General features: G+C 40.4%; 1 protein-coding gene across 1 annotated transcript in view; it reads left to right on the top strand.

Annotated features, from left to right (window-relative positions):
- NAT14 (N-acetyltransferase 14 (putative)) overlaps positions 1 to 16,671 on the top strand; it is a 132,299-nt gene extending 115,628 nt beyond the window's left edge. The window contains exon 4 of the mRNA XM_063301007.1: positions 16,660 to 16,671. The gene's annotated coding sequence lies outside the window, so the exon portion shown is untranslated. The remainder of the gene's footprint in view (positions 1 to 16,659) is intronic.
- Positions 16,672 to 21,934: the final 5,263 nt, after the last annotated feature.

Here is a 21,934-nt window from a genome sequence, read left to right as displayed (position 1 = left end):
TTCCTATCTGCAGTATGAGATTATAATACCATTTCACTTAACATGACACTTTATGTTTTCCACTTATTTTTATTGTTACCCTTTTTGCTTTGCAATGAATTCATCCCAAATAGATGAATTAAATAGATTGCAGAACACTGAGATTATATCTAGGCAAGTTTGTCAGGATTCAAGGGCTGACTCGAGGATTCAGAATCCCTAGCAGGCAAGAACCAAATTCTGAAATCAAGGAGCTGAGATCCAGGAGACAGTGTATTTTCCGCTGGGGCTGGAGAGTTTTCTTTGTTTATTCCAATGCATCCATATACAGTGAGTTATTGCCTCTGATGAAAGTTGTCTTTGCCCTGCCTCCATTTCTGGTTATCCTTGACCTTACAAGCTGCTACCTCTTGTTCTTATGGACACCTCCATGTAGTTTTCTTGGCAGTGGCACAGAAGCGGTTTGCCAGAGATGTCTTCCAGGATGGTTTTTTCTTTCTTTTTTTCAATCAGCCTATCAAGCCTACAGCCTTGGGATCTCCTGATGGCCTCCGTTCAAGTGCCAACCATGTCTGGCTCTGCTTCACTTTTCAAGATCAGTCAATGTCGGTTAGGGGCTGCCACCTAACTGTGCGTATAATTTATCATTCCTTAATGGGGAACGCGGATAACGTTTAAAAAAAGAGTCTGGAAACAGAATTGGTTGCTGTTCCTCCCACGAACACTAAAAAATGTTGCTCCTAGGAATGTCTTTAAAAAAGTTAGAAGTTATCCCCTGCAGTATTTTTAGTAATTGACGCAACCGGTATCACACTAGTTAGCATCTCATAAAAGAAGTACTAAGTTTATCAAGATGTCCCACAGTGCTAGCAATCAAAGCAAGGCATCAACATTTCCTTCCTAATACCCTGTTTCCAGTTGTACAAAAGATTTCCCCTCTACTGTATCATGCATGCATGCATTCATCCAAGAGTGTCACTGCATCTCCCTATTTACTTGTTGCTTGGGAAATCCTTTAGTTCAGGGTTTTTCAGACTGTGTTCTGCAGAACCCCCATGTCCTGCAAGAACATGATGAGATTCTGTGCAGATAGTAAGGAAGATGACCTTGATGAAAATACGCAAGAACCATTACCTTGGCAAAAGGGGCTGAAATGAGGTAACATTTGGAAGTTGCTCAGACGGACACCTCCCTGATTCAATTAACTATAAGAAAGAGGAGGAATACAGCACAGTCAGACATGCAAGATCCTGTTATAAGGGCCAATCTCAATAAAAGTAGTTCTAGCCTTCCTGTGGAGTTGATTTCCTGATCTAACCATCTAGTGGGGCTGACTGGCAGTGACTAGGGACCAGGGGGAAACAGAGGTGCCTGTGGCACACTCAAATGTGAGAATTGGGCAGATCTCAGCCCCTGACCTCACCTTCACCATGCTGAGTGCACTGTTGGAGTCCTGAAAGACCAGATTAGGGATAGATCATTATGGAGAAAATCTACCTATGTGGTTGCTATGAGTCAAAAATGACTTGATGGCACATAACCAACCAACCAACCAACCAGATTGTACCCCCAGCAAAAACTGTGTTGGGTAACTACTTTTAAAACTGGAACAGCTAGATAACTTCAAGCTACCTTTGCTTTGGGCTGAAGATGAGATAAAGGCAGTGTCACAAGGATAGGTCATATAAAAAGGTTTACTAGGGCATGTTTGTGCTGGTTATGGGGATATTAAGTTGAGCCTTTGGAGGCAAAAGCAAAGTCCAGACCCTTAGTTCTCCACAGAGATGTTGCCTTGATCAGGAAAAGATCCATTAGTAGCACTTCCTGATAGTTGCGTTTCCTTGGGGAATGCTTAGGACAGATGATACAGGACAGCCTGTTGAAAGCCATTCACCAAAGAAGGGGAGAGGGAATGGAAAACGTTGCTGAGAAAGATGTCAGGGGTCTGGAAATGGAACTTGTCACTCTTGTCATCCTGGCATTGTAGCAGCTGCTGGGGCTGCAAAGCAGAGAAAAGGTGTTTGCAAATATGCTGGCCTGTTCACAGCCATGCTGCCTGAGGGGTGGGAAGGCCACCGGTCTTATGCCTGGATCCGTGAAAGGGCAACACTTCGGCTAATGCAGCAGGGTGGATCTTGTAACATCCCCAAAGAGGCATCAAGTGGCTGCTAAGGGGGAGGGAAGAGCCAGGAATGTGTTCCTCTTGAGGATGGAATAAAGAGATCACAAAAAGGGTGAAGCATCAGGAAGGTAGTATATAGGAACAGCCTTTAAAAAAAAAACCCTTATATACATGGTCATTCAGCTCTATAGTTCTCAAAGGGCAGTGCTGCAAAATTAAAACAAAAAGAATTAGAATCTTGATATAGAGTCTAAGCATAACCTAGCAAAATATATGCAAGTAGATAAGACAGGAAGTTGAAATACCAACATAAATCTACACATTCAACTGAGACTGAAATTTGTTCCAGCGTCCTTCCCTAAATTCTTCTCTGATCCAAAAATGTAAAGCTGTTTTCTCCAATACTATCATTACAGTTAGATTATGTAGTATCAGTTTGTAGAATCGCAAGGAAACTGCGCCTGAAAGGAAGTATGATCTTGCGACTATAAAGGCAGGTATTCTATCGTGCGTAGTACCTGTATGGTCATGTTCCCATTCAAATCAGCATTTTTAGTGCAAATACATTTGCAAAATACATCGTCCTGAATCACCCATAATTGATTGAGAAACCTAAAACAAATGCAGTAGATGCAGTCTCTCTTCCATATATTCCATCTCACAAGAAGAGCAAAAGCATTTAAAATACAAAGTAGATACATTAAATCTTTGAGCAGAGCTTCACACTGGTTATTTTTATGGACACATTCCTTCTATTTTCTTAGCAATGATGTGGGAAGGTATTTGCCACTGGCTTTTTCCAGGATATTTTTCAATTTTTAAATCTACTCTACAGCTCTGAAAGTCCCTGGTGGTCTTCCATCCAAGCCCTACCCAACTTAATTCTGCTTTGCTTCTGGGCTGGAACATATCACACAGATGTTGCTCATGCGTTAAACAGCACATGGGAATTTGGTCTATCTGTTTGCAAAAAGTCACGTCTATTGATTATAACTATCCCCTGACCTCTATTGCAATGTTAATCATGAATCAGTAATAAAACTTTGATAGCTGTCTAAATATAATGGGTACCTTCTGAAAGAGAAAAAAGCAAAATTAAACACTATTTTTTTAGTTACCAAGATCAGTCTTGATGATCTCTAATGATGCCTATACAAGCTGCTATTAAATGCACAGGATTTTTTTCTAGTGGGAAACTAATGACTTCCTTAATGTCACACAGTTTAAGGGAACGATGAAACTAATCAGCTGACATTCAGCTTTTTAGTTCGCTATTTTGAGCTTCTAAAGCAAAATCCATTGATGTCACAGGCAGTATTTGATACAACCACCTTATACCCTGTGTAACGTTAAGTGCACAGTTGGAAACCTGTTTGGATTTCTCTTAGATGTTACCTAACGTGCTGCTGATTTTGATCCAAGATTATGACATTGTAAAAACTGACATGTATCTCATAAACAGTGAGGTTTTTTTCCAGGTTTGTCCAACTTTATGAAACAATCATAAAACATAAATGCTGAAAAAGAAATGTTTGCTTTTGCTAACCTGCAAAATACTTCTGTTTTAGTAGGATCTCTTACTTTTCTGAGCTGTTCTATTTCTGATGTTACAGCATTTACTTTTGAAGATTATGGTTGACTGCATTCTAAGAGATTGTTTTTAAATGGACCCTACTTTATTCTACCTAAAAATGGGGGGGGGGGCGGCAAAATGGACAAGAGGCCAAAATCAATAAAAACTAAAGTCTTTGAACTGAGCTTTATGTGCTGATTGCATCCATGTTCATTTTTGGCAAGTGATTTGTCCTGGCCTTCTTCTGGGATGCTTTTAACTTACCAGTCTAGGCTACAGATCTGGAATTTCCTGTTGTCTCCCATCCTAGTACTAACCAGGTTCAACCCTGCTTAACTTTTTCAACATCAGTCATGGTTGGCAAGATGGGTAGAATTAGGGAAGTTTGGCAATTTAACTTGTATTAACAAGCCACACATAGTGAAACTCTCTCTTCTGCAGCAGCATCTGCAGCAGATGAAAAAAGTTAAGATGGAGGCTGCAACAGCTCAAAGCCCTCCCATTTTTTACATGCAAAACACATAACAAGGGGTGGGCATCTATCACATGGTCACAGTTGCAGTCCTGACTTTTTTGATCCCCCTTTTGCACAACTCAATAGGATGCAGAAATACATTCTTTTGCATTGGGTTATCCTAGTTGAAAAGCTGAGATTGATTACTGATTTGTTCCAATGTAGGACTCTAGAAATATTAATTTTGAGAAGTACTGAAGACTTCGTCAGCCCCTTTGAAAACTAGTTTTTGGAGTTTGATAAGAAACAATAGACAGTCCAATCCTGGCTGATACATTCTGCAAAATAATGTTTCATCCATGGTGTATTTCAGACCAGATTTGGCTGAGTTCAGCAGTAATGATATGCCTTTAACTATGTTTACAAACTATAGTGATTGGGTTTACATACAGCCATAAGCCATAATTTGGTTTACTGGGTTTTGATGAGGTATGAGTCCAAGCTTTAATAGTTTGTAAATCATAATTTATGGCTTAATGCCATTTAAGAACTCAGCCACTACAGAGGTAATACTGGTCTGCTTTTTCTGGCTATTTTATGAGTGTTGTGAGAATATATGCCTAGTTCTTTGAGCACAGAACAGCTGGGTTTGTGCAACATACTTAACTAGATAAAATGGTGTTTGTGCTGTTCACGATTCTTAAGAGCTCAGTCATTGTTTTGGCGTGTTGTGGGAATCTGGCTATCATCTTAATTTATATAACATTGGTTATTAATTGGACATGGCATATTTTCTGAACAGAAGAATTGTGCTTTCCTAACCTGCATGAACGCAGCTCATAAGTAAGGAAAACCTTGTTCTCTGATTGAACATACCCAATCATTAGGTAACAATTCTAGGTCAAAGGCCAAAATTCTCAGGGAGATTCTCAGGCTCATTCTCCAAGATTTAAACACTGGTGATTTACAGAGATCTTTGCACCTTTATCCAGCCATACACATCTTGCTGTATACAAACTTTAACCCCGGGAACAAGACTAGTTATTTGGCACCGCTAGGCTTGCCAGGAAATGCATTAGCAACCAGAGCTCGCTTGCATGCTTTCTTTGCACATAGTTAACATTATTTCCATGAATGCAATAGATATGATTGGGGAAGCGGACAACTCCTCTTTCACTTAACCATGCTTCTAGCTAGCAAAGACGATCAGACCCTTTTCTCATCCCCCAAATGTTGCTGGAACTCCTGGATGTCTAAATTTTAGTGGCTTGCCGCAACTAATCATTTGAACTGTAGATTCAGATCGATAAGGAAAACTGAGGAAAAGAAGTCCTTTAATACATAAATAGAAAAATTGGAACCCTCCATGTTGCTCTATTAGGATTCCCTACAACTCATTCTGTTGGCTAGGCTAGCAGCAGCTGCTGTCAATATAACAATATGTCCATGGAACACAAGCTTCATATCTTTGCCTTATTATTTCTTCTCCATTTATATCTCTCTTATGAGCTTCAAAAGACTAAATATATGGGTGCAATGCCTGCTCCAGTTTGACTTTTAGAAAAGAAAATGAGAGAACCAGTTATAGATTTCCTATCCATGCTATTGGGTTCTTGAGTTCTGGCCAAAAAATGGGGCAGTTAATTTATAGTTGGGCAAAACAAGCTCCAAATAAGAGCTACCTTTCCCTTGGAATAACATGGCAACAGTGGTCATTTATCATTCGCAAGGTCCAAAATTTCAAGTTGCAAGGATGAGCTGTTATTTTTTTTCTGAGTGCATTGGAACAGAAAAGAGGGACTGTGTTGATTTTCGTGGTGATGTGAACGCTAAACAGAAAATTGATAAAAGTATCAACCAATTTCTGGTCATCCAAAAAAGGCAGCCTAAAAACCCAGAAAACCACTAGAAAGCAGCAAAAAGAAATAGAAAAAATCCAATTCACTTCTGCATATAATGATTGTTGAGATTTCTGCAGTCCAGCTATGGCAGCCTTAGCTTACATAAGGTTCACAGATGGCTTTCCATAAAGACATCCACTTAACTAGAGCTAAATTGCTATTACAGGACTCTTAGAACAAGGGTGCTTTGTAATTTGGGACAAGGGGGTTGTAAGTCCTAGGAGGTTCAATAAAACTTGGTGACCACATAAAAGATTGCTTTGAAAACCTTATATGCAAACTGTGATTCCAGCAATTCATATTCAGCAAAATTTTCTTAACTTGTAAATTAACTGGATTCTTACAAAATGCATGAAGTGGGTAAACTTGGGTCTACCAAGCCTGGCAAAACAAAACTTAATTATTAATAATTGTATCTGGGAAACCTACATAAAGTGGAAACAGATGTAAACAAATGAAAAATCAAGAGATTTCTGAAACTGGGATTTTGTCCATCAGATGGTGAATAGTGATATGACTGCAACAGAGCTTACTTGTTTGGGCCTGTCTTGATGGTACTTATATTCTCAGAGCACAGTATCTTGGTTTACATGTAAATCAATGTGGATACAGAAACAGCTGTATAGGCAAAGGTTTTCTTCCTGCAGACTTCCCTGCTCAATGTATGGATTCCTTTGTTGATTTGGCATCACTAGTGTCCCTTTGGAAAGGAACACAACTGACCCTGTTGCTTGTATAATTAGAAATGCCTAAATAGGGAATGGTGGAGGGAGGATCAGAATGCAGCAGCTATCTGTAAAGCATCCCAAAATGAAGTTGTGAGATTGTCACAATCTGCTTGGTTCAGATCAAGACTCTTGTGGATTGGACAAAGTTCACACACATCACATTAGGCCATAATTTTACCATAATTTGTTGAACAAGTATGATTCACATATAACCTCCAACTTATAATCAGCAGATCACACCAGAAATGTCTACAGGGGGATCAAAAAAAGTCAAGACGGTGGTTGGAAACATATAAATTAAGCCCTGCCCCTTTTCTATGTGTGTTGACATAATGAACATACACAAAGGGGTAGGATTTCAATTGCACAGTTGCAACAACTGCCATCTTTACTTTTTTAACCTCCCCTTCAGACACTGCTGGATTATTTATCAAACTAAGCCAAAACCTAACAAACCTCTTTACAGTTTAGAACAATGTTTTGACTAGGCCCTTATGGCATATTATCTATAAAGTAGCAACCTGCTTACAATCCGTTTTTGCAGAGAAGTCCTTGCAAAATATCCTGTTTCAACCTACTGTACCCACAGCCACACTGGACTCAGGAGGAACCAAAAGTCTAAGGTTAGGACCTTTAATTTAATGAAACAAGAAAACTGATTATAATCCTATTAGGCTGTTGAGCAGTTTTCCTTCTGTGCCTCCACAGTGTAACTTTGCATACCTGTTTGCTTTTTCTGTATACCTTCTTCTTCTCAACTGAGTCTTCATTCTCCATAAATAGGCTGACCATATTTCCTTGAGACAAAAACGGGACATTGGGATGGCAAAACGGGACAGGGTTAAGAACGGGACATTGGGATGGCAAAACGGGGCAGGGCTGGGTGATGGGCTGGATTGGCATGCAGGAACTTCTCCGGTTTTCTCGGGCTGGGAATCTTCAGATTCCTTCGTTTGCAAGAGGCAAAGCTGGGTTGGAGAGTCTAGTGGACAGTTGTCCCTGACAAGCCGTTCCTCCTCTGGCTGTGTTTTTACGTTCTTTTCTTCCCACCGTTTCAAGGCAGGAGCCAATCGGCTCGCCCTTTGATCACCGCCTATCAGCTGATCCTGTTTTTTCTTTTTAGGTTTCCCGCCAGGTTGAGCTCTGCGGCTTTTTTCCTGTTTCTGCTAAGCTCCCCCTCCTTCCACTCAAAGTCAGACTGCATTCTGACAGGTTCACGGGAACTTTCAAATTTTTAAGTAAGGTTTTTAAGAAAACCGGACAAAATTGACATTTATATTAAAACGACGGACGGTCTGGAAATGTTAAAAAAATGGGACTGTCCCGTCCAAAACAGGATGTATGGTCAGCCTATCCATAAAACCTTTGGACATGAGGTGCAAGACCCCCTTATTTGGCACGTGTTCATTTTTTCAGGAATGAGTTGTGAACCAGGTGCCAGCCGTTTTATGAAAGCAGAAATATTATGAGCAGGTTTACATTACTTGATCCAAGAGATGGTTCAGAGGCAGGATTCTGTGATGGGTCTCCAAGGCAACAAGTTGCTGGGAATAGAATGAACCATTAAGCTGTCAAAAGCACTGATCAGCAAAGTAGGGGCAAAGGGGAAAAATTGCTGCTAAGATGCAAAATACCATAGGCAACCAAATGAGACACTTGCCCCTCTCCATGGAAGTAGTTTAAACAAATATATTAAGGCATTAGATAACTAATGATCTGATAGTCAGAATCAGATGATTGGTCCAGAATGTTGCTTACATTTAGAGAAGAGCATCTAATATGTGGGAACCTGAGAAAATAAAGAAGTATAACCCAGGCTTTTCTAAATTGTTTTAAGTAGAAAATTTGAAATATTGGGAAACTGTAAAAAACACTAAAATAAGTATCTAATGTAATTTTCTAGAACCTTAAAAGGAGGTGGCACATACATACACATGGACACACACATTCACACACACATGTAAATTATGGGAGGCTTTTGTTTTTAAGTCAACACTAATATAATATAATGTAATGTAATGAGACGTAATAGTAATATATTATATATACTTTATATTACTATATCATATAGTATGTATTATATATACTATAAACATGTACAATATAATATAGTAACAGTAATATATTATTAATATATTACTATTACATAATAAATAATAGTTACTGCTGTAACTATAAATGCTCCCAGATTCAAGGTTTGTCAAGTGGGACTAGCTGATAACACTGGTAATTAAGTCTGATACCTTGAGAATCAGCCCTCATAGCTCAGGGAAAAAGCAGTTCAGGTGATAAATTCTTGATGTTTAAAAATGGTTTAAGCTGAACCTTTTTTTTTTGTCCTGGACAATAGAGAGACTTGCTTTTGCTAATGAAGGCTTCTGCCTTGTTCAACCTTCAACTGCCCCAAAGTTAAGGCTGGCAACATGTGAAGTAAAAATTACCTTTGTTCCCTTTGGCCCCTACCCCTAACCTTCTGCTCTTTTAACCTGAGACTGAGCATGTGCTAACTCCCAGCATCGCCTACAGCAACTAGTTGTAAGGCTTTTAACTCCCAGAATTTTCAAGGTATGTAGTCATAGCTGAGAATTCTGGGAGTCGAAGTCCACACATCTGGAGGGCATCAAAGCAGGGAAGGCTCACCTAAAATTACAAAAACCTTACAGAGCTTCAGTCGCCAAAAAGTCTTATTTAAAATTGCTATAGAATAGTTGTATCATAAGAATCATAAAAGCATAAAAGAAGCCATTTAGGCCATCAAGTCCAATTCTCTGCTCAGTTTAGGTATCCAGATTAAAGCATCCCAAACAGAGGGCAGTTTAGACTCCACTTGAATTGCATCCAATAAATGGAAGTCAACCTTTCCTGAGTAATTGCTCTTACACTTAAGAAGTTTTCTTAGTGTTGGGTTGCAAGCTGCCTTCCAGTAACTTAAATCCATTATTCTGAATCCTGCCCTCTGGAATGAGAGAATGGTCTTGGCTTTCTTCTTTCTAAACACTTGAGAGTATATTGAATGATCCCCTTAGTCACCTTGTCTTAACACTAATATACCTAGCTCCTTCAATCTGACTTAATTCTAGTCCCCTGGTCATTACCCTCTCGTGATCAAGAAGATGCCTTCTAGGAAAGCATCCCAGATCCCTGTACACTCAAGCAAGTGAGATAAAACTAGGCCTTTCTTCCATCTTTCCAATTCTATGATTTTGCAGCCCTCTTCCTTATGTTGTATCTTTCTGTGTTCAGGTAGAGGCTGAGTTTGACAGCCTCTTGTTTTGAGTAGTGTATTTATGAGCACCAAAGCAAACACACCCATGTGCTTGGGAGAACTGTGGGTCCAAACTTGGAGGAAGAGAAAGCTGGCAAGCCCCAAGTTGGTGACAGAAGTTGTTGTAGTAATTACCATAAGATGTCCCTAGTTCCAAAATAGCCCTGCAGCCATGTTACACGCTTGGGCAGTGCTAAGACTCCAAGGGACGCTGCAGCAAGTTTGTATTCTGAGAGGCCTGATACTTGAGAAGTGAGGCAGAACCATCTCCTCTTTCTTACCTCATCTCAACCATGGATTATCTGTGCTGGCTTGGCCTACCTTCTCCTTGGCTTTTGGGATCTTTCCCCAAGGAAATATTAGTAGATACCCTTTCTTCTTTCCTTAAATGGATCACAGGCTTTCTACTTGAGTAGAATGAAAGTAGACGGGTCTGCTCCTGTACCTTTTGTAGGACATTGAGCTGCAAACGTTGGCCACCACAGACTTGTATGTCACATTCAATGTTTGTGACCTCAGCTGCTGCAAAAACTATGGGAGAAGTGCTAGTGAAAAGGTGGAAATTCATTTCTTGCTTCTTTGCTTGTGAAAATACATTTTCATTAGCTCCCAAGGCATCCTTAACCAATCTGGTAGCCTCATATGTGCTAGATTTCAACTCAAATAGGCTGGGAAAGGATGCTTTTAATTAAGACTCTACTGGGAAATCCATGCATGATCTATACCTTTATATTCTATTGTCAGTATCTACAATCTATGCCTTCTTGAAGTCTTCTCATTTCCTGCCTGATTTTATAAACTCATTCTGCATTTTTAATTAAATTTGTACCTTGCAATTAATTTTACAGGCAACCTTATCCTCCAGCAAACTGAAGAACAGTTTACTGAGAACGAACTCCAGAAGATCTGAGAATTAAGGTACAGTGGTGAAAGGCGTGAAGAGTTGTGCTGGAAAGGAGATGATCTTGGATATTCTGTTAACTAGCCTTTAGCAGAAAGTCAGAGAGAGAAGGGCAAGTACATAAACTTATTTCAAGAGAGTGGGATAAAAGTATGGGGTGGAGAGGTTTCATTCTGAGAACTTACATCCTCCCTGGAGACAGGTTTCAAAGTTTATCTAATGGTCCAACTGATTTTTGTCTTCATAGAAGCTGGAGAGCAGGGGGTGGCCTGAACCTGACAAAATAATAAAGAGAGCTCAAATAGAATGACTGTAGCACTGCAAATGTCTGGGATCCCTTTTCCCGGCCTTCTTTGGCTCCAAAGCCTTACCGCTAAATCATCTTTGCACTTAAGCCCTTGAGAAATTTCAGTTCTGTCCTAGCAGCCTGCTTACTCCTCCAGGCAAAAGCACAGAGCCCTGGCCTTTTAATGCAGAAGGCAGCTGTGACCCTGATCAGGGGAAAATATATATCTCTAGTGTACAAGAAACTTGACTCATTGAGACCCCTTAGGCTTTTACAAAAACAGTAGTAAATGGATTTTCTGTTTTGGCTTACAGACTCTGTTTCTCTGGATAGGTCAGAAGTTTGGGGACATTCACGTCTGCTTGAATAAGGATATGTGAATGCTCAGACAGTGTAGATCAGTGGATAACCAATGGTTTCAGGTTTGGAACTACCAGGACAGGAAACAAGGGGCTTACTAGCCTTCAGGACAGTACCTCTGGATAGATCAAGAGCTTGAAAAACAAAGCCGGAAACCAGCAGAGCACTGTTGCAGGAACACCTCCATTCTGTCATCTAGCTCTGTATCTGGAGCAGTGTTTCTCAATCTTAGCAATTTAAAAATGTGTGGACCAACTCCCAGAATTCCCCAGCCAGCATGAAGTCCACACGTCTTAAAAATGCCATGGTTGAGAATCACTGATCTGGAGGGTGAAAAGGGAAGTTAACCTCCAGGTCTGGGTTTGGATAACACATGGACACATAATTAATGTAAATAAGCAGAAGACAAACTACGGAAGCATGGCTTTCTAGACTAACCTTAATCTGGAACTGATTGCTACTTTGAATTATATGCCAAGCCCAACCAAAGTTATGGCCTAGTGTACCATACAAATGTGGCTACTATCTAAGAGGTGGACCATGTTTCTTACTTTACACAAAAAAATTGTACTCTGAAGAACTGCTCACCCCACATTCTGTTTAAAGGTAACAGTCCTTAAGATGGAAGAGCAAAAGCTTTGAAATTGGCCATCAAAAGTAATGCATAGAAAAGGGATGGGCAATATTTTAATAGCCTTGGACTATTTCTTAGGCAGAGGAGAAGGAGCTGAGTGCTGGATAGAGGGTAGGGCCATATATCATACACACAGATGAGATGAGGAGAGCTGGGGTTTTTAAAAATCCTGATAGCCTGTTTTAAGTCTAACACTACAATTATCATCTGTTTCTCATCCCCAGATAGTGGGAGATTATGCCTTCAGTTTTCAGTACACACGGTCAGAGGAAATTCCAAGGGTTGTATTATCTCATTATAGTAAGTCTTCTATTCCTTTTTTAATTAGAAAAGTACTTGTGAATGTGAATTTGTGTGTAACAGGATATATACAGTTAACAGATTCAATACTATATAAATTGGAAAAAGTCCCAGCAACTGGTACTAGGAGGGAGTTGCTAGGAGACACTTGCTAAGGGAACCGAAGGTTAAAACAAAAGAGGAAGAAAAAGAGCACTGACAAAGACAGTTGGAGGAAGGGAAATAGAATGAGAAAGTAATATAGAAAGAGAAAATACCATCCTCTCTAGAATATGAGAAAAATCACTATCTCAAATGAAAGTGATCACCATACTTGACAGCTTATTATGGAATAGAAAGGTGATGAAACATAGACAAGATCGGGAGGCCTGCTGTGTGGAAAATTACTATATTTACATCATCCAAAACGCTGTGTGTGCACGGAGCAGCAAAAATCAAGGTTAATGAAGATGGAACAACTGAGAAAGGTAAGATACCAATTATTCAAACCGGCGGAGTAAAATTGGTTGGGTTTTTTATCAATCATAATATGTTGACCTATTGATGCATTTTCATCAATTAACCCTTTTTTTTAAGGGGATCACACAAATTTGTAACAGCATGTATTGTTTGTTTTCTTTGGCAATGTGTGGGAAGGGAAGGGATTTGAATGTGGCCCACTTAATAACAATTGACCCTGATGAATCATGAGAGCTAAATGTATCCCATGTTCAGAAGTAATATGTCTGAACTTTCAATGCTACACAAAAAGGACAAGGAAGGACTGTTCCCTTTAGAGATAGAATCTGTGGACCTCCAAAATACAGGTGGTCCTTGCTTAATGACCATTCATTTAGTGACCGTTCAGACTTACGACAGTGCTGAAAACCTGACTTGTGACTGGGCCTCGCACTTTTGACTGCTGCAGCATCTCCATGGTCACACGATCGCAATTTGGGCACTTGGCAACCGGTTCACATTTACAACCATCACATTGTCCCAAGGTCATGTGATCGCCATTTTCAACCTTCCCAGATGGCTTCTGGGAAGCAAATGGGGAACTGCATGATTTGCTTAACAACCACACAGTTCACTTAATGACCACAGTGATTTGTTTAATGGCCACCACAAAAAAGGTCGTAAAATCAGGCCAGATTCGCTTAACAGCCACACTGCTTAGCAACCAAAATTCTGGTTCCTATTGTGGTTGTTAAGCAAGGACTACTAGTATTGCTGAACTACATCTCCCAGCAATTCCAGCCAGTCTCTCCAATGGTGAGGAATGCTGGGAGCTATAGAAAGCAACACCTGGAGGGTGAGCATTTCCCCACTAATGAGCTGTATTTAGGGACTTCCTGGAGATGTTTGGCTGCTCACTGGTAGAACAGGATACTGAAGTGGAAGGACTCTGAATGGCACTTAATAGACATCTGAGGTCCCCAAGGAATGAGGAAGATAAGCAAGATTAACACCAAAATCTCACAGAATTTGACTTTTCCTATTCCCACTAACAGACTGTTACTATCAATTGCCTTATTAGAAGGACCCTAAAATTGTGTTTGCTTTTAAATATTTATTGCATTTCTATTTGCAAATATACATACATACATACATACATTGCTTGAAAGTTAGCATAGGAAGATTGTTATCCTGCAAAGCAATTTCAGTATATATCTCTGCCAGGTGCATTGTACCTACAGATGGGAGGACTGCTGTTTCAAGGCAGTGAATGCCACTTAACAAATGGCAATGTATCACTGCCTTGTGCAAGGTGGTCTGTGCTCTTCTTGCAGGGCATTTTGCTTATTCTCTCTCTCAAGTCCTGGGATTCCCTCATAGCAGCATATTGGCATGACTGGGTAGAGCTCGAAAGCAGAAATGCCAATGTGCCAGCATGTGGAGTTTTGAAAACAGAAGTCATTGTAGAACAGTAGCAGGAAACGCCACCAAATTATTCTCTTTTATTTTATGAAAAGAAGAAAGGGATGTGGGTTTTGGCATAGATATGAAGGTTGATGAGGAGCTTGGTTATTGACTGGCAAGTGAGCAGTCATTGGCTGGCAATTCTCTAGGTTTAGCTATTTGCCAGAAAGGGTAAGTGCTGATTGACTTGTGGTCTTATGTAAACTGTATACAATTGTAAACATGTAAATGTACCTACATTCATAGTATCCTGCTCTCCAAATAAATTTGAAAATGATCAAAATAGCCCAGATCAATCAGTAGCTCTTTAAACTAGATTCAGAATGGTAGAGACAGAAAGTCTGATCAATTAGAAGTTTCCTATAATCATCTATTGTGATATTATAGTCCCATTTCAAGTCTGTTTTAGTTCATTTTCTTATAGGACTGAGGAGGTTTATATTTGTCCCACCTCTCTGAAAGTAAGAAAAACTCAAGAGCAGGATCACCATTTATCTGACTTCAGGGTTTGCAAGTTTTATTTTATTTGGCATATTTTCAGGATCTGCACTAAACCCATCTGATCAGAAGACATAATGAGATAAAATATTTGCATTCTGGAAGCGATGACTCACTCAAACCATGTTCTTCCAAACTTATGGTCAGCTACAGCAGTCCTGAAGTCATTACAAATGGTAAAATGTTATTTAAATCTCTGTACATTGCAGGAGCAAGGATTTACAAGGTCAGAATATATAGCTGAATACTCTGACATGTTAGATGCCAGTTGTCATCATGTTACTGCGAGTTCCTCTTTCAGAAATTAGAATATGGTTACTAAATCTAGGTACTCTATTTTCCATTTGTATGCATCACTGATTACCCCAGTTTCCTGCTTCTGTTTCTTATTCATATCCATCCTCCATGATATACTATATTAATTTAAACTTTTTCTTCTTTACTAGGGACAAAAGGAGGGGGCCTTTGCTAGAACAAACTCTTTCTTCATGCCCCTGGGAAGTATATTTTATTCACTTCTGCACTCTGAAAAGCTTCACCAGCTTATCTTTGCCTGCTAGGTGGCTGTATAATGCACAGCTGCAAAGACCAGATAAGAAAATGACGATTTCACCCATCCGCCAATCTTCGACTCCCACAATTTCCTACATCTTTTCCTCCCCTCTTCTTACTAAGATGCCCATTTTGTCCTCTTATCAAGCTCTACTTCTTCAATTCTCATGCTTCTTTGCAATAGCAGGAATGTTGCCCATATAATATGAGCTTCCCATATCTCTTGCCAAAACGATTTCCAGCTTCTTCTCATAATATCTACTTTGTTGGCTAATATTCTGTGACTAATTCTGTATTTGCAGGTAAACATGTTTAATTTCATATCCACTCTGCCAGAGCCTAAGGATCTTAGCTTACAGGTGGAAGGCAATAGAGAGAACCAGTTTGGCATAGTGGTTAAGGCATCAGGCTAGTGACCATGACTATGTGGCTGAAGCCCTATCCCCCTTTTTTACATGGACACATATAAAAAAGTGGGGCTTTGATCATATAGCCAGAGCTGCCACCTTGCCTTTTTTTTTTCCACCATCCCATCTCCAATGATCCTGTTATTTCCTTCATATCAGGATGCTATAAAAGACAGGTAAAGCAGCCCAATAAAAACTGGGCATCCATATTCAACTGCTGCTGGTGCAAAAAAAATGTGTTTTTGAGCCTTCTGGATTGAGGAACAATGGTTTCCTGTCTCACATTGTAGGTGTTAATTAACTAGCATGGTTGTGCTTTGAAAAGTCTGCCTTTCCTTTTGCATATACTGCAGCTTTGATTTTCATTAGTATTATTTATTTTAGATGTTCACTGTCAGTTACAGTACACGTTTTTCTTCTTTCTCTCCACCATCAGCTAGGTTTATACATCACAATCCACTACAGTATAGTTTGTTTGGATCTGGCTTAGTATCATCTATATGGTTTGTAAACCATAGTTTATACCTTAGTATTAGGTATGAATGCAACCATTGTAACTTCTTCAGTAAACTATGTTTAACACAAAGCATGGCAGAGCAGAATCTACGACCCCAGCTGTCTCTGTAATCTGCTAAGAACACTATTTATTACTAATAAGAACTATGACTGCATCACTAACATGTTTGAGGTGTTTTTCCAAGGTGATCAGGGCATGGGTCTAGGACAAGGAGACCAAGCTGAAGCCCAGCTTCAGTAGAAACCCTCTGGGAGACTATGGGCCAGTCACACTCTATCAGCTTAATCTACCCCAGTGTTTATCAAACTTTTGACCCTGGAGGAACCCTTGAAATATTCTTCATGCCTTAGGGAACCCCTGCACACTTAGGTTCAAATATAGGCCAGAAGTTATAAAATTATTATATTCATTTCATGTGTAGGCCTGTATATATGCATTAACAGTGTTCTTAACTTAAAAATAAAGAATGAAACTTACCTCTTTAATGTGAAGTTGCCCGAATTTGAAATAAGTTTTGAAATAAATTGTGATCTCCCAGGGAACTCCTAGGAACCTCTCATGGAACCCTGGGGTGCATGGAACCCTGGTTGAGAACATGATCTCACGCCCTCCCCTCAGTTGTCCTTGAAGGCCGATACAGGAAGATTCCTTACCCAGGGAGATATTGCCTGTGACTCTGGTCACACAGAAACAACAGAGCATGTGCTCCTCCAGTGCCTGTATTATAGAGACATTCATACTAGCCTCATCATACCATTATTGTATAAATACCCAGGGCACTGAGAATAATTTTACACCTCCATGCTTCTGTCCGATACCAACCCTGCTATAACATATAATGTTGCCAGGTTCTGCACAGCAGCACTTAAAATTCACCAAATGATGACCCAATGCCACAAACTAGCATTTACTTCAATATACTAGAGTACTGTATTTACAGATATACTAACCTTTATGCTCCCCCACACTCATCTAATGCTCCTACCCCTCCCCCTAGATTTTCTTTTCTTTCCTTCTTCCTTTCTCCTTTTCTTCTAGACTTTTGTTTTAGCTTTTTATATCAGAGTTTAATATATTTCTGTGCTTTAGATTCTTAGATTAGATTTTAATGTACTTCCATGCTTTTAACTGACTGTACCCCACCCTCCTTATGCTGGTCTTTAACTGTTATAAAGATTTGTTTGGTTGTTCTGGTTGAGAAACCCTATCTACCCCATCAGCCTGTAGGTGAAACTGAAGGAACTCTATGCTACCTTGGGTTGTTACAGAAAAGATTGAATGTAAAATCTAACAGAAGAAACAGTGAAATACAGCAATTAGAGCCCAGTTCAAACTATATTTAAATACTGTATAAGTTTAAATAATCAGCAATGCAAACTGAAAGCCTACCTGTAGAGGAAGCTTTAACCTCCTTTCCAAAGGAAGAGAGTGTGGGTCTCTGTGCAATACCTATGGAAATAAAGGATTGCAGTTTATACAGTACATGTGTTCCCGTGACATACCAAGCTACCAATTAGCATCTATGGTTATCATAAGGCTTTCTGTGCAAATAGGGTTTACTGGGTAATAGCCAAGTTACCCATAGATAAACATGTGGTGCAAACTCAAAATATGGTTGGTATCAAAGGGAGTAGAAAAAAATGGTGACTGAGACGGGAGTATAAGTGAGATCTTCTGTTAAGTGTTATCTAACTTAATATTTAAAGTCTTTTGCTACAGTACATTTGCTAGTCTTTAACGTGCCACCAGTTTCTATTTCTAACACAAAAGCCTGACCTGCTAAAGGAAAAATACAAATAATTTCAGCTGAGAGCTCAAACATATTCTATTTTCATGCGAAAATGCAAAACTGGTTTATTGCTGTCACTCCTCCTGCTGCCATCTAGTGGCCAACTGCTGAAGCAGTATTGTAGCTCTTTTAACAGCATTTCTACAGCTGCAACAGTGGTTACTGCATCTCTCCAAGCTGCAGGTTTCTAAATCAAAAGATTTGATTTAGAAATAAATTAACCAATCATAGCATAGTCTGTTGTGCCATGCAAATTCTTTCATTAACCTAGTCCACTGGCTTTGCACTGGAACTATAAACTTAACCTGCTGCCTGGCTTTGCATCATGCTCCTGAACCATAAAGTAGCCAACTGCACAGCCTAGTGTATTGTACAAACTCAGCCTATGAATGCAGGAAAGGCCATTTTACTAAAGATGATTGTAAAGAGCAGCCTGAAGTTCCCATGATTTGCACTATCACATTTGGGCTGCAAATTTTTGGATATCACCAGACAGCTGCAAAGAGTAACAGTTTTCTGTATTTCTTTGATGCTATGCATTTGTATTCTGTCCAAGATCAATTGTTAATTATTTTTGCAATCCAGGTTTGGATGCCAGAACTACCTAAACTGAGGATGGTAAGGCCTGTATACTGCAGTGGCCCAATACATGGTTCTGGAGCACAGTCCCCAGCCTATATATAGTCTTTGAAGGTCTGAGATATGAATATTCAGAAGTTGCCACCAAACTCTCTCTCTACTTATATACATGTATGGAAAAAGGGAAAAATTATTAGATGACTTCAGTGTAATTGTATTAATTGTATGTCATTTTAATGAATGGTCAGTGAAAACATCATGCGCGCTCCTGGTTTGGTCATTAAAGCAGTACAGCCATTCCCTGTTATTTCTCACCCAACAGTATTCATAGAGAACACAAATTCGTCTTTGGTGAAAATACACAAGCTGGTCAAGTCTCTTGTCTTGTTGCGATCCCCTGTGCTGAATGTTAATAGGAAGTTTGAAATCACTCACCCATCATGTGTTTTGAAACATTTAGAGGTGAGATGGGCAACCGGGTTCACAAAGTGCACAGAAGCCTGCCTTGAGCAAACCCCAAGTGGTGCCCGAAGGCATTCAGCCTTAAACCAGTTTACAACCCACAAAAGCTGGGTTCACGGAACACAATAAAGCAAAGCCGAAAGAATCATGGGTGACTCAGTTTAGTGCAAAATCTGAACCTGGCCAGCAATTCCTCCTCTAAAAGGACAGTGGAAAATTTCGGGGCACAAAACTCCGGACGACCCCTCCAGAGCAGCGAAGAGAACCTGCCGCGTCTCTCTGCTGCCAGCTGGCGGCCGTTCGGATTCTTGTAGTCACAAGGCCTCGCGTGACGCCGCTTCGAACTCTCGGCGTTCCAGGCCTTTGTTTTCCCCTTCTCAACGTTCTCATTGTCGGCTTCACCAATTCCGGGTAGCTAAGACCCGCCCCTGCTCCCCCGCTGACTCTTTTTCTTCGGGGAGGCGACGGGACTTAGTCACGTGCGCCTGGCTTTGTGATCACATGACGAAGAGAGAGCAAACGCTTTTTGCTACGGTGGCTAAACTCGCTCTGTTTTCTTCTTTCAGCTCCCTCCGACCCCCCTTGGAAGAAAGGGTTTAACTTAGGTAAGGATGGAACAGCGATCGCTTCTTTGTCTTATTGTGCTTCTACTAACTGTTCGAAATAAATCCACGTGTCTCTCCCCTGCCCTCCACTTTTCTCTGCCACTTCCAAGTCTAGTAGAAGGGGAGTCGGGTTAGTAGTCAATGGTTGCAAAAATTCACTAGTCTAGTAGCACCTTTACCGACTAGCAAAAAGCGTGTTAGTGGGAAAAGTGGGAAAGTTTGTTAGTGGAAAAAGACTCCTCCTCAGTTTTTTTTACTTGGACATCTGTCATTTGCGGCACATCCTTTCCTGTTGCTAAAGCCTGACGTCATAAGAGCCAGTTTGGTGTAGTGGTTAAGCTAGCAGGCTAGAAAGCGGGAGCCCGAGAGTCTTGCGCCAGTCACGCTCTCTTAGCCCCGGGAAGCAGGCAATGGCAAGTCACAGCCCATGCAGTCGCTACAAGTCGAGACTGACTGCATTGGCCTCCAAGCTCGTTTTTGAAGTCCCCTTCCTGGGAAAGATCTTGCTGGGGGACCATTATCAAGGCTTCTGTTGATTTTTGTTAGCTAGCATGTAGCCCAAATTATGTCAAGGGAAACCTTTACCTTTACCTTAGCCCAAATTACAGTTTTGTTCATCGACAAACTGCTTAGTTGATTGCTCTTTGTCGGCTAAGCGGCTGGTGATCTCGAGAGGATTGTATTATGAACGGGGTGGAAACGCTTAGGAGCTTGTTTACTTTCAGAAGTAGAAAACTGACTAATACCTCCTGGTTTTTTTCCCAAAGAGCTTTGCGGGAGCCTTGTTCTTGGTTTTAACTGTTTTATCTGAGGAGTCTCCATTTGCAGTTGTGAAGGCTTTTCTTCATTTTGTCTAGCAGTGTAAACCAGCAGATGTGGGTCAGCTGCGATTCCTCCCCTTTTTACTCCTTAATCCAGTGCTTCCCAAACTTTTTCATTCATTACCCAAAACTGCTTATCAGAAAGTCCTTTTTACCCAATGTAGGTAAAACACTTTAAGTCAGTTTAATGGGTTCATGTGTTGTTACCCAAAGAGAAACCACTTTTACCCAATTTTGGGTAATTTACCTAGGTTTGGGAAGTGCTGCCTTAATCACTTTGTCTGAGGGAAGAGTTTTTGCAACTCAAAGTTTGTAAGGCATTATATAAAACTGTAATTGTCCTAATAATGATATTCCCTGTGTGCATTTTGGATTCTGTCCAGGATGGTTTATAGTGAATATTACTGGCTGCATTCATCCAACATGCTAAACCAACATGTGGTTTATATATGGCATAATGCCTTGCACGAATCCAGTCAGTGTGTAAGCTGTTATTTATGGTTTAGTTCATTGTGTGGAAGTCTATTCAGTAAATCATAATTGAGACATGGCTTAGGATAGACTTTAGCTGTCTGTTCTGAAATAAGCCTCCGTTAGGAGCTCCAGCCCTAAACCACAAGGGTTACTGTTAACCACTGTTACTTAGTTGTCAGTATTGTATTTTATTTGTAATACTGCTGATTATTGATAGCTATTCTTCCAACACTGGTAGAGGATCATGGAACAGTATCTGAAGAACTGTTTACCCATGATTGCTATATAAAACTTCTCCAGAAATAAATTCTACTCAACTTCTAAAATCAGAAGTTTGGATGGGGAAAAACAAGTTGCGGCTCAACCTTGCCAAGACTGAGTAGCTATGGGGTTTGGGTCCCCCAGATCCAGGAGTGGAGAGTTTCTGTCTTTGGTTCTGGATGGGGTGGCACTACCCTGTTCAGACTTGGAGTACAGTTTGGGGGTTCTCCTGGCCTCACAGCTCCTGCTCAAACTGTAGGCCAGTTGTACCCATTCTTGGACTGGAATGCCCTGTTCATGTTCACTCATGCCTTGTCACCTCCCAGTTGGATTATTGCAACACGCTGTACGTGGGGCTGTCCTTGAAAACCACATGGAAGCTTCAGTTAGTCCAGAATGCAATGGCATGGATACTTACGGGTGCATCTCATTATGCTTATATAACATCACTGCTGTGCAAGCTGCACTGGCTTCTAATAGGCTTCCAGTTGCAGTTCAAGGTGCTGGTTATCACCTTTAAAGCCTTACATGGCTTGGACTGGGTTACTTGAGGGACTGCTTTCT

This window comes from Candoia aspera, chromosome 4 (assembly GCF_035149785.1).
Source record: "Candoia aspera isolate rCanAsp1 chromosome 4, rCanAsp1.hap2, whole genome shotgun sequence".
Classification (NCBI taxonomy): Eukaryota; Metazoa; Chordata; class Lepidosauria; order Squamata; family Boidae; genus Candoia; species Candoia aspera.
The sequence above is the reverse complement of the archived record's forward strand: the minus strand, read 5'-3'. Positions and strand labels throughout refer to the sequence as shown.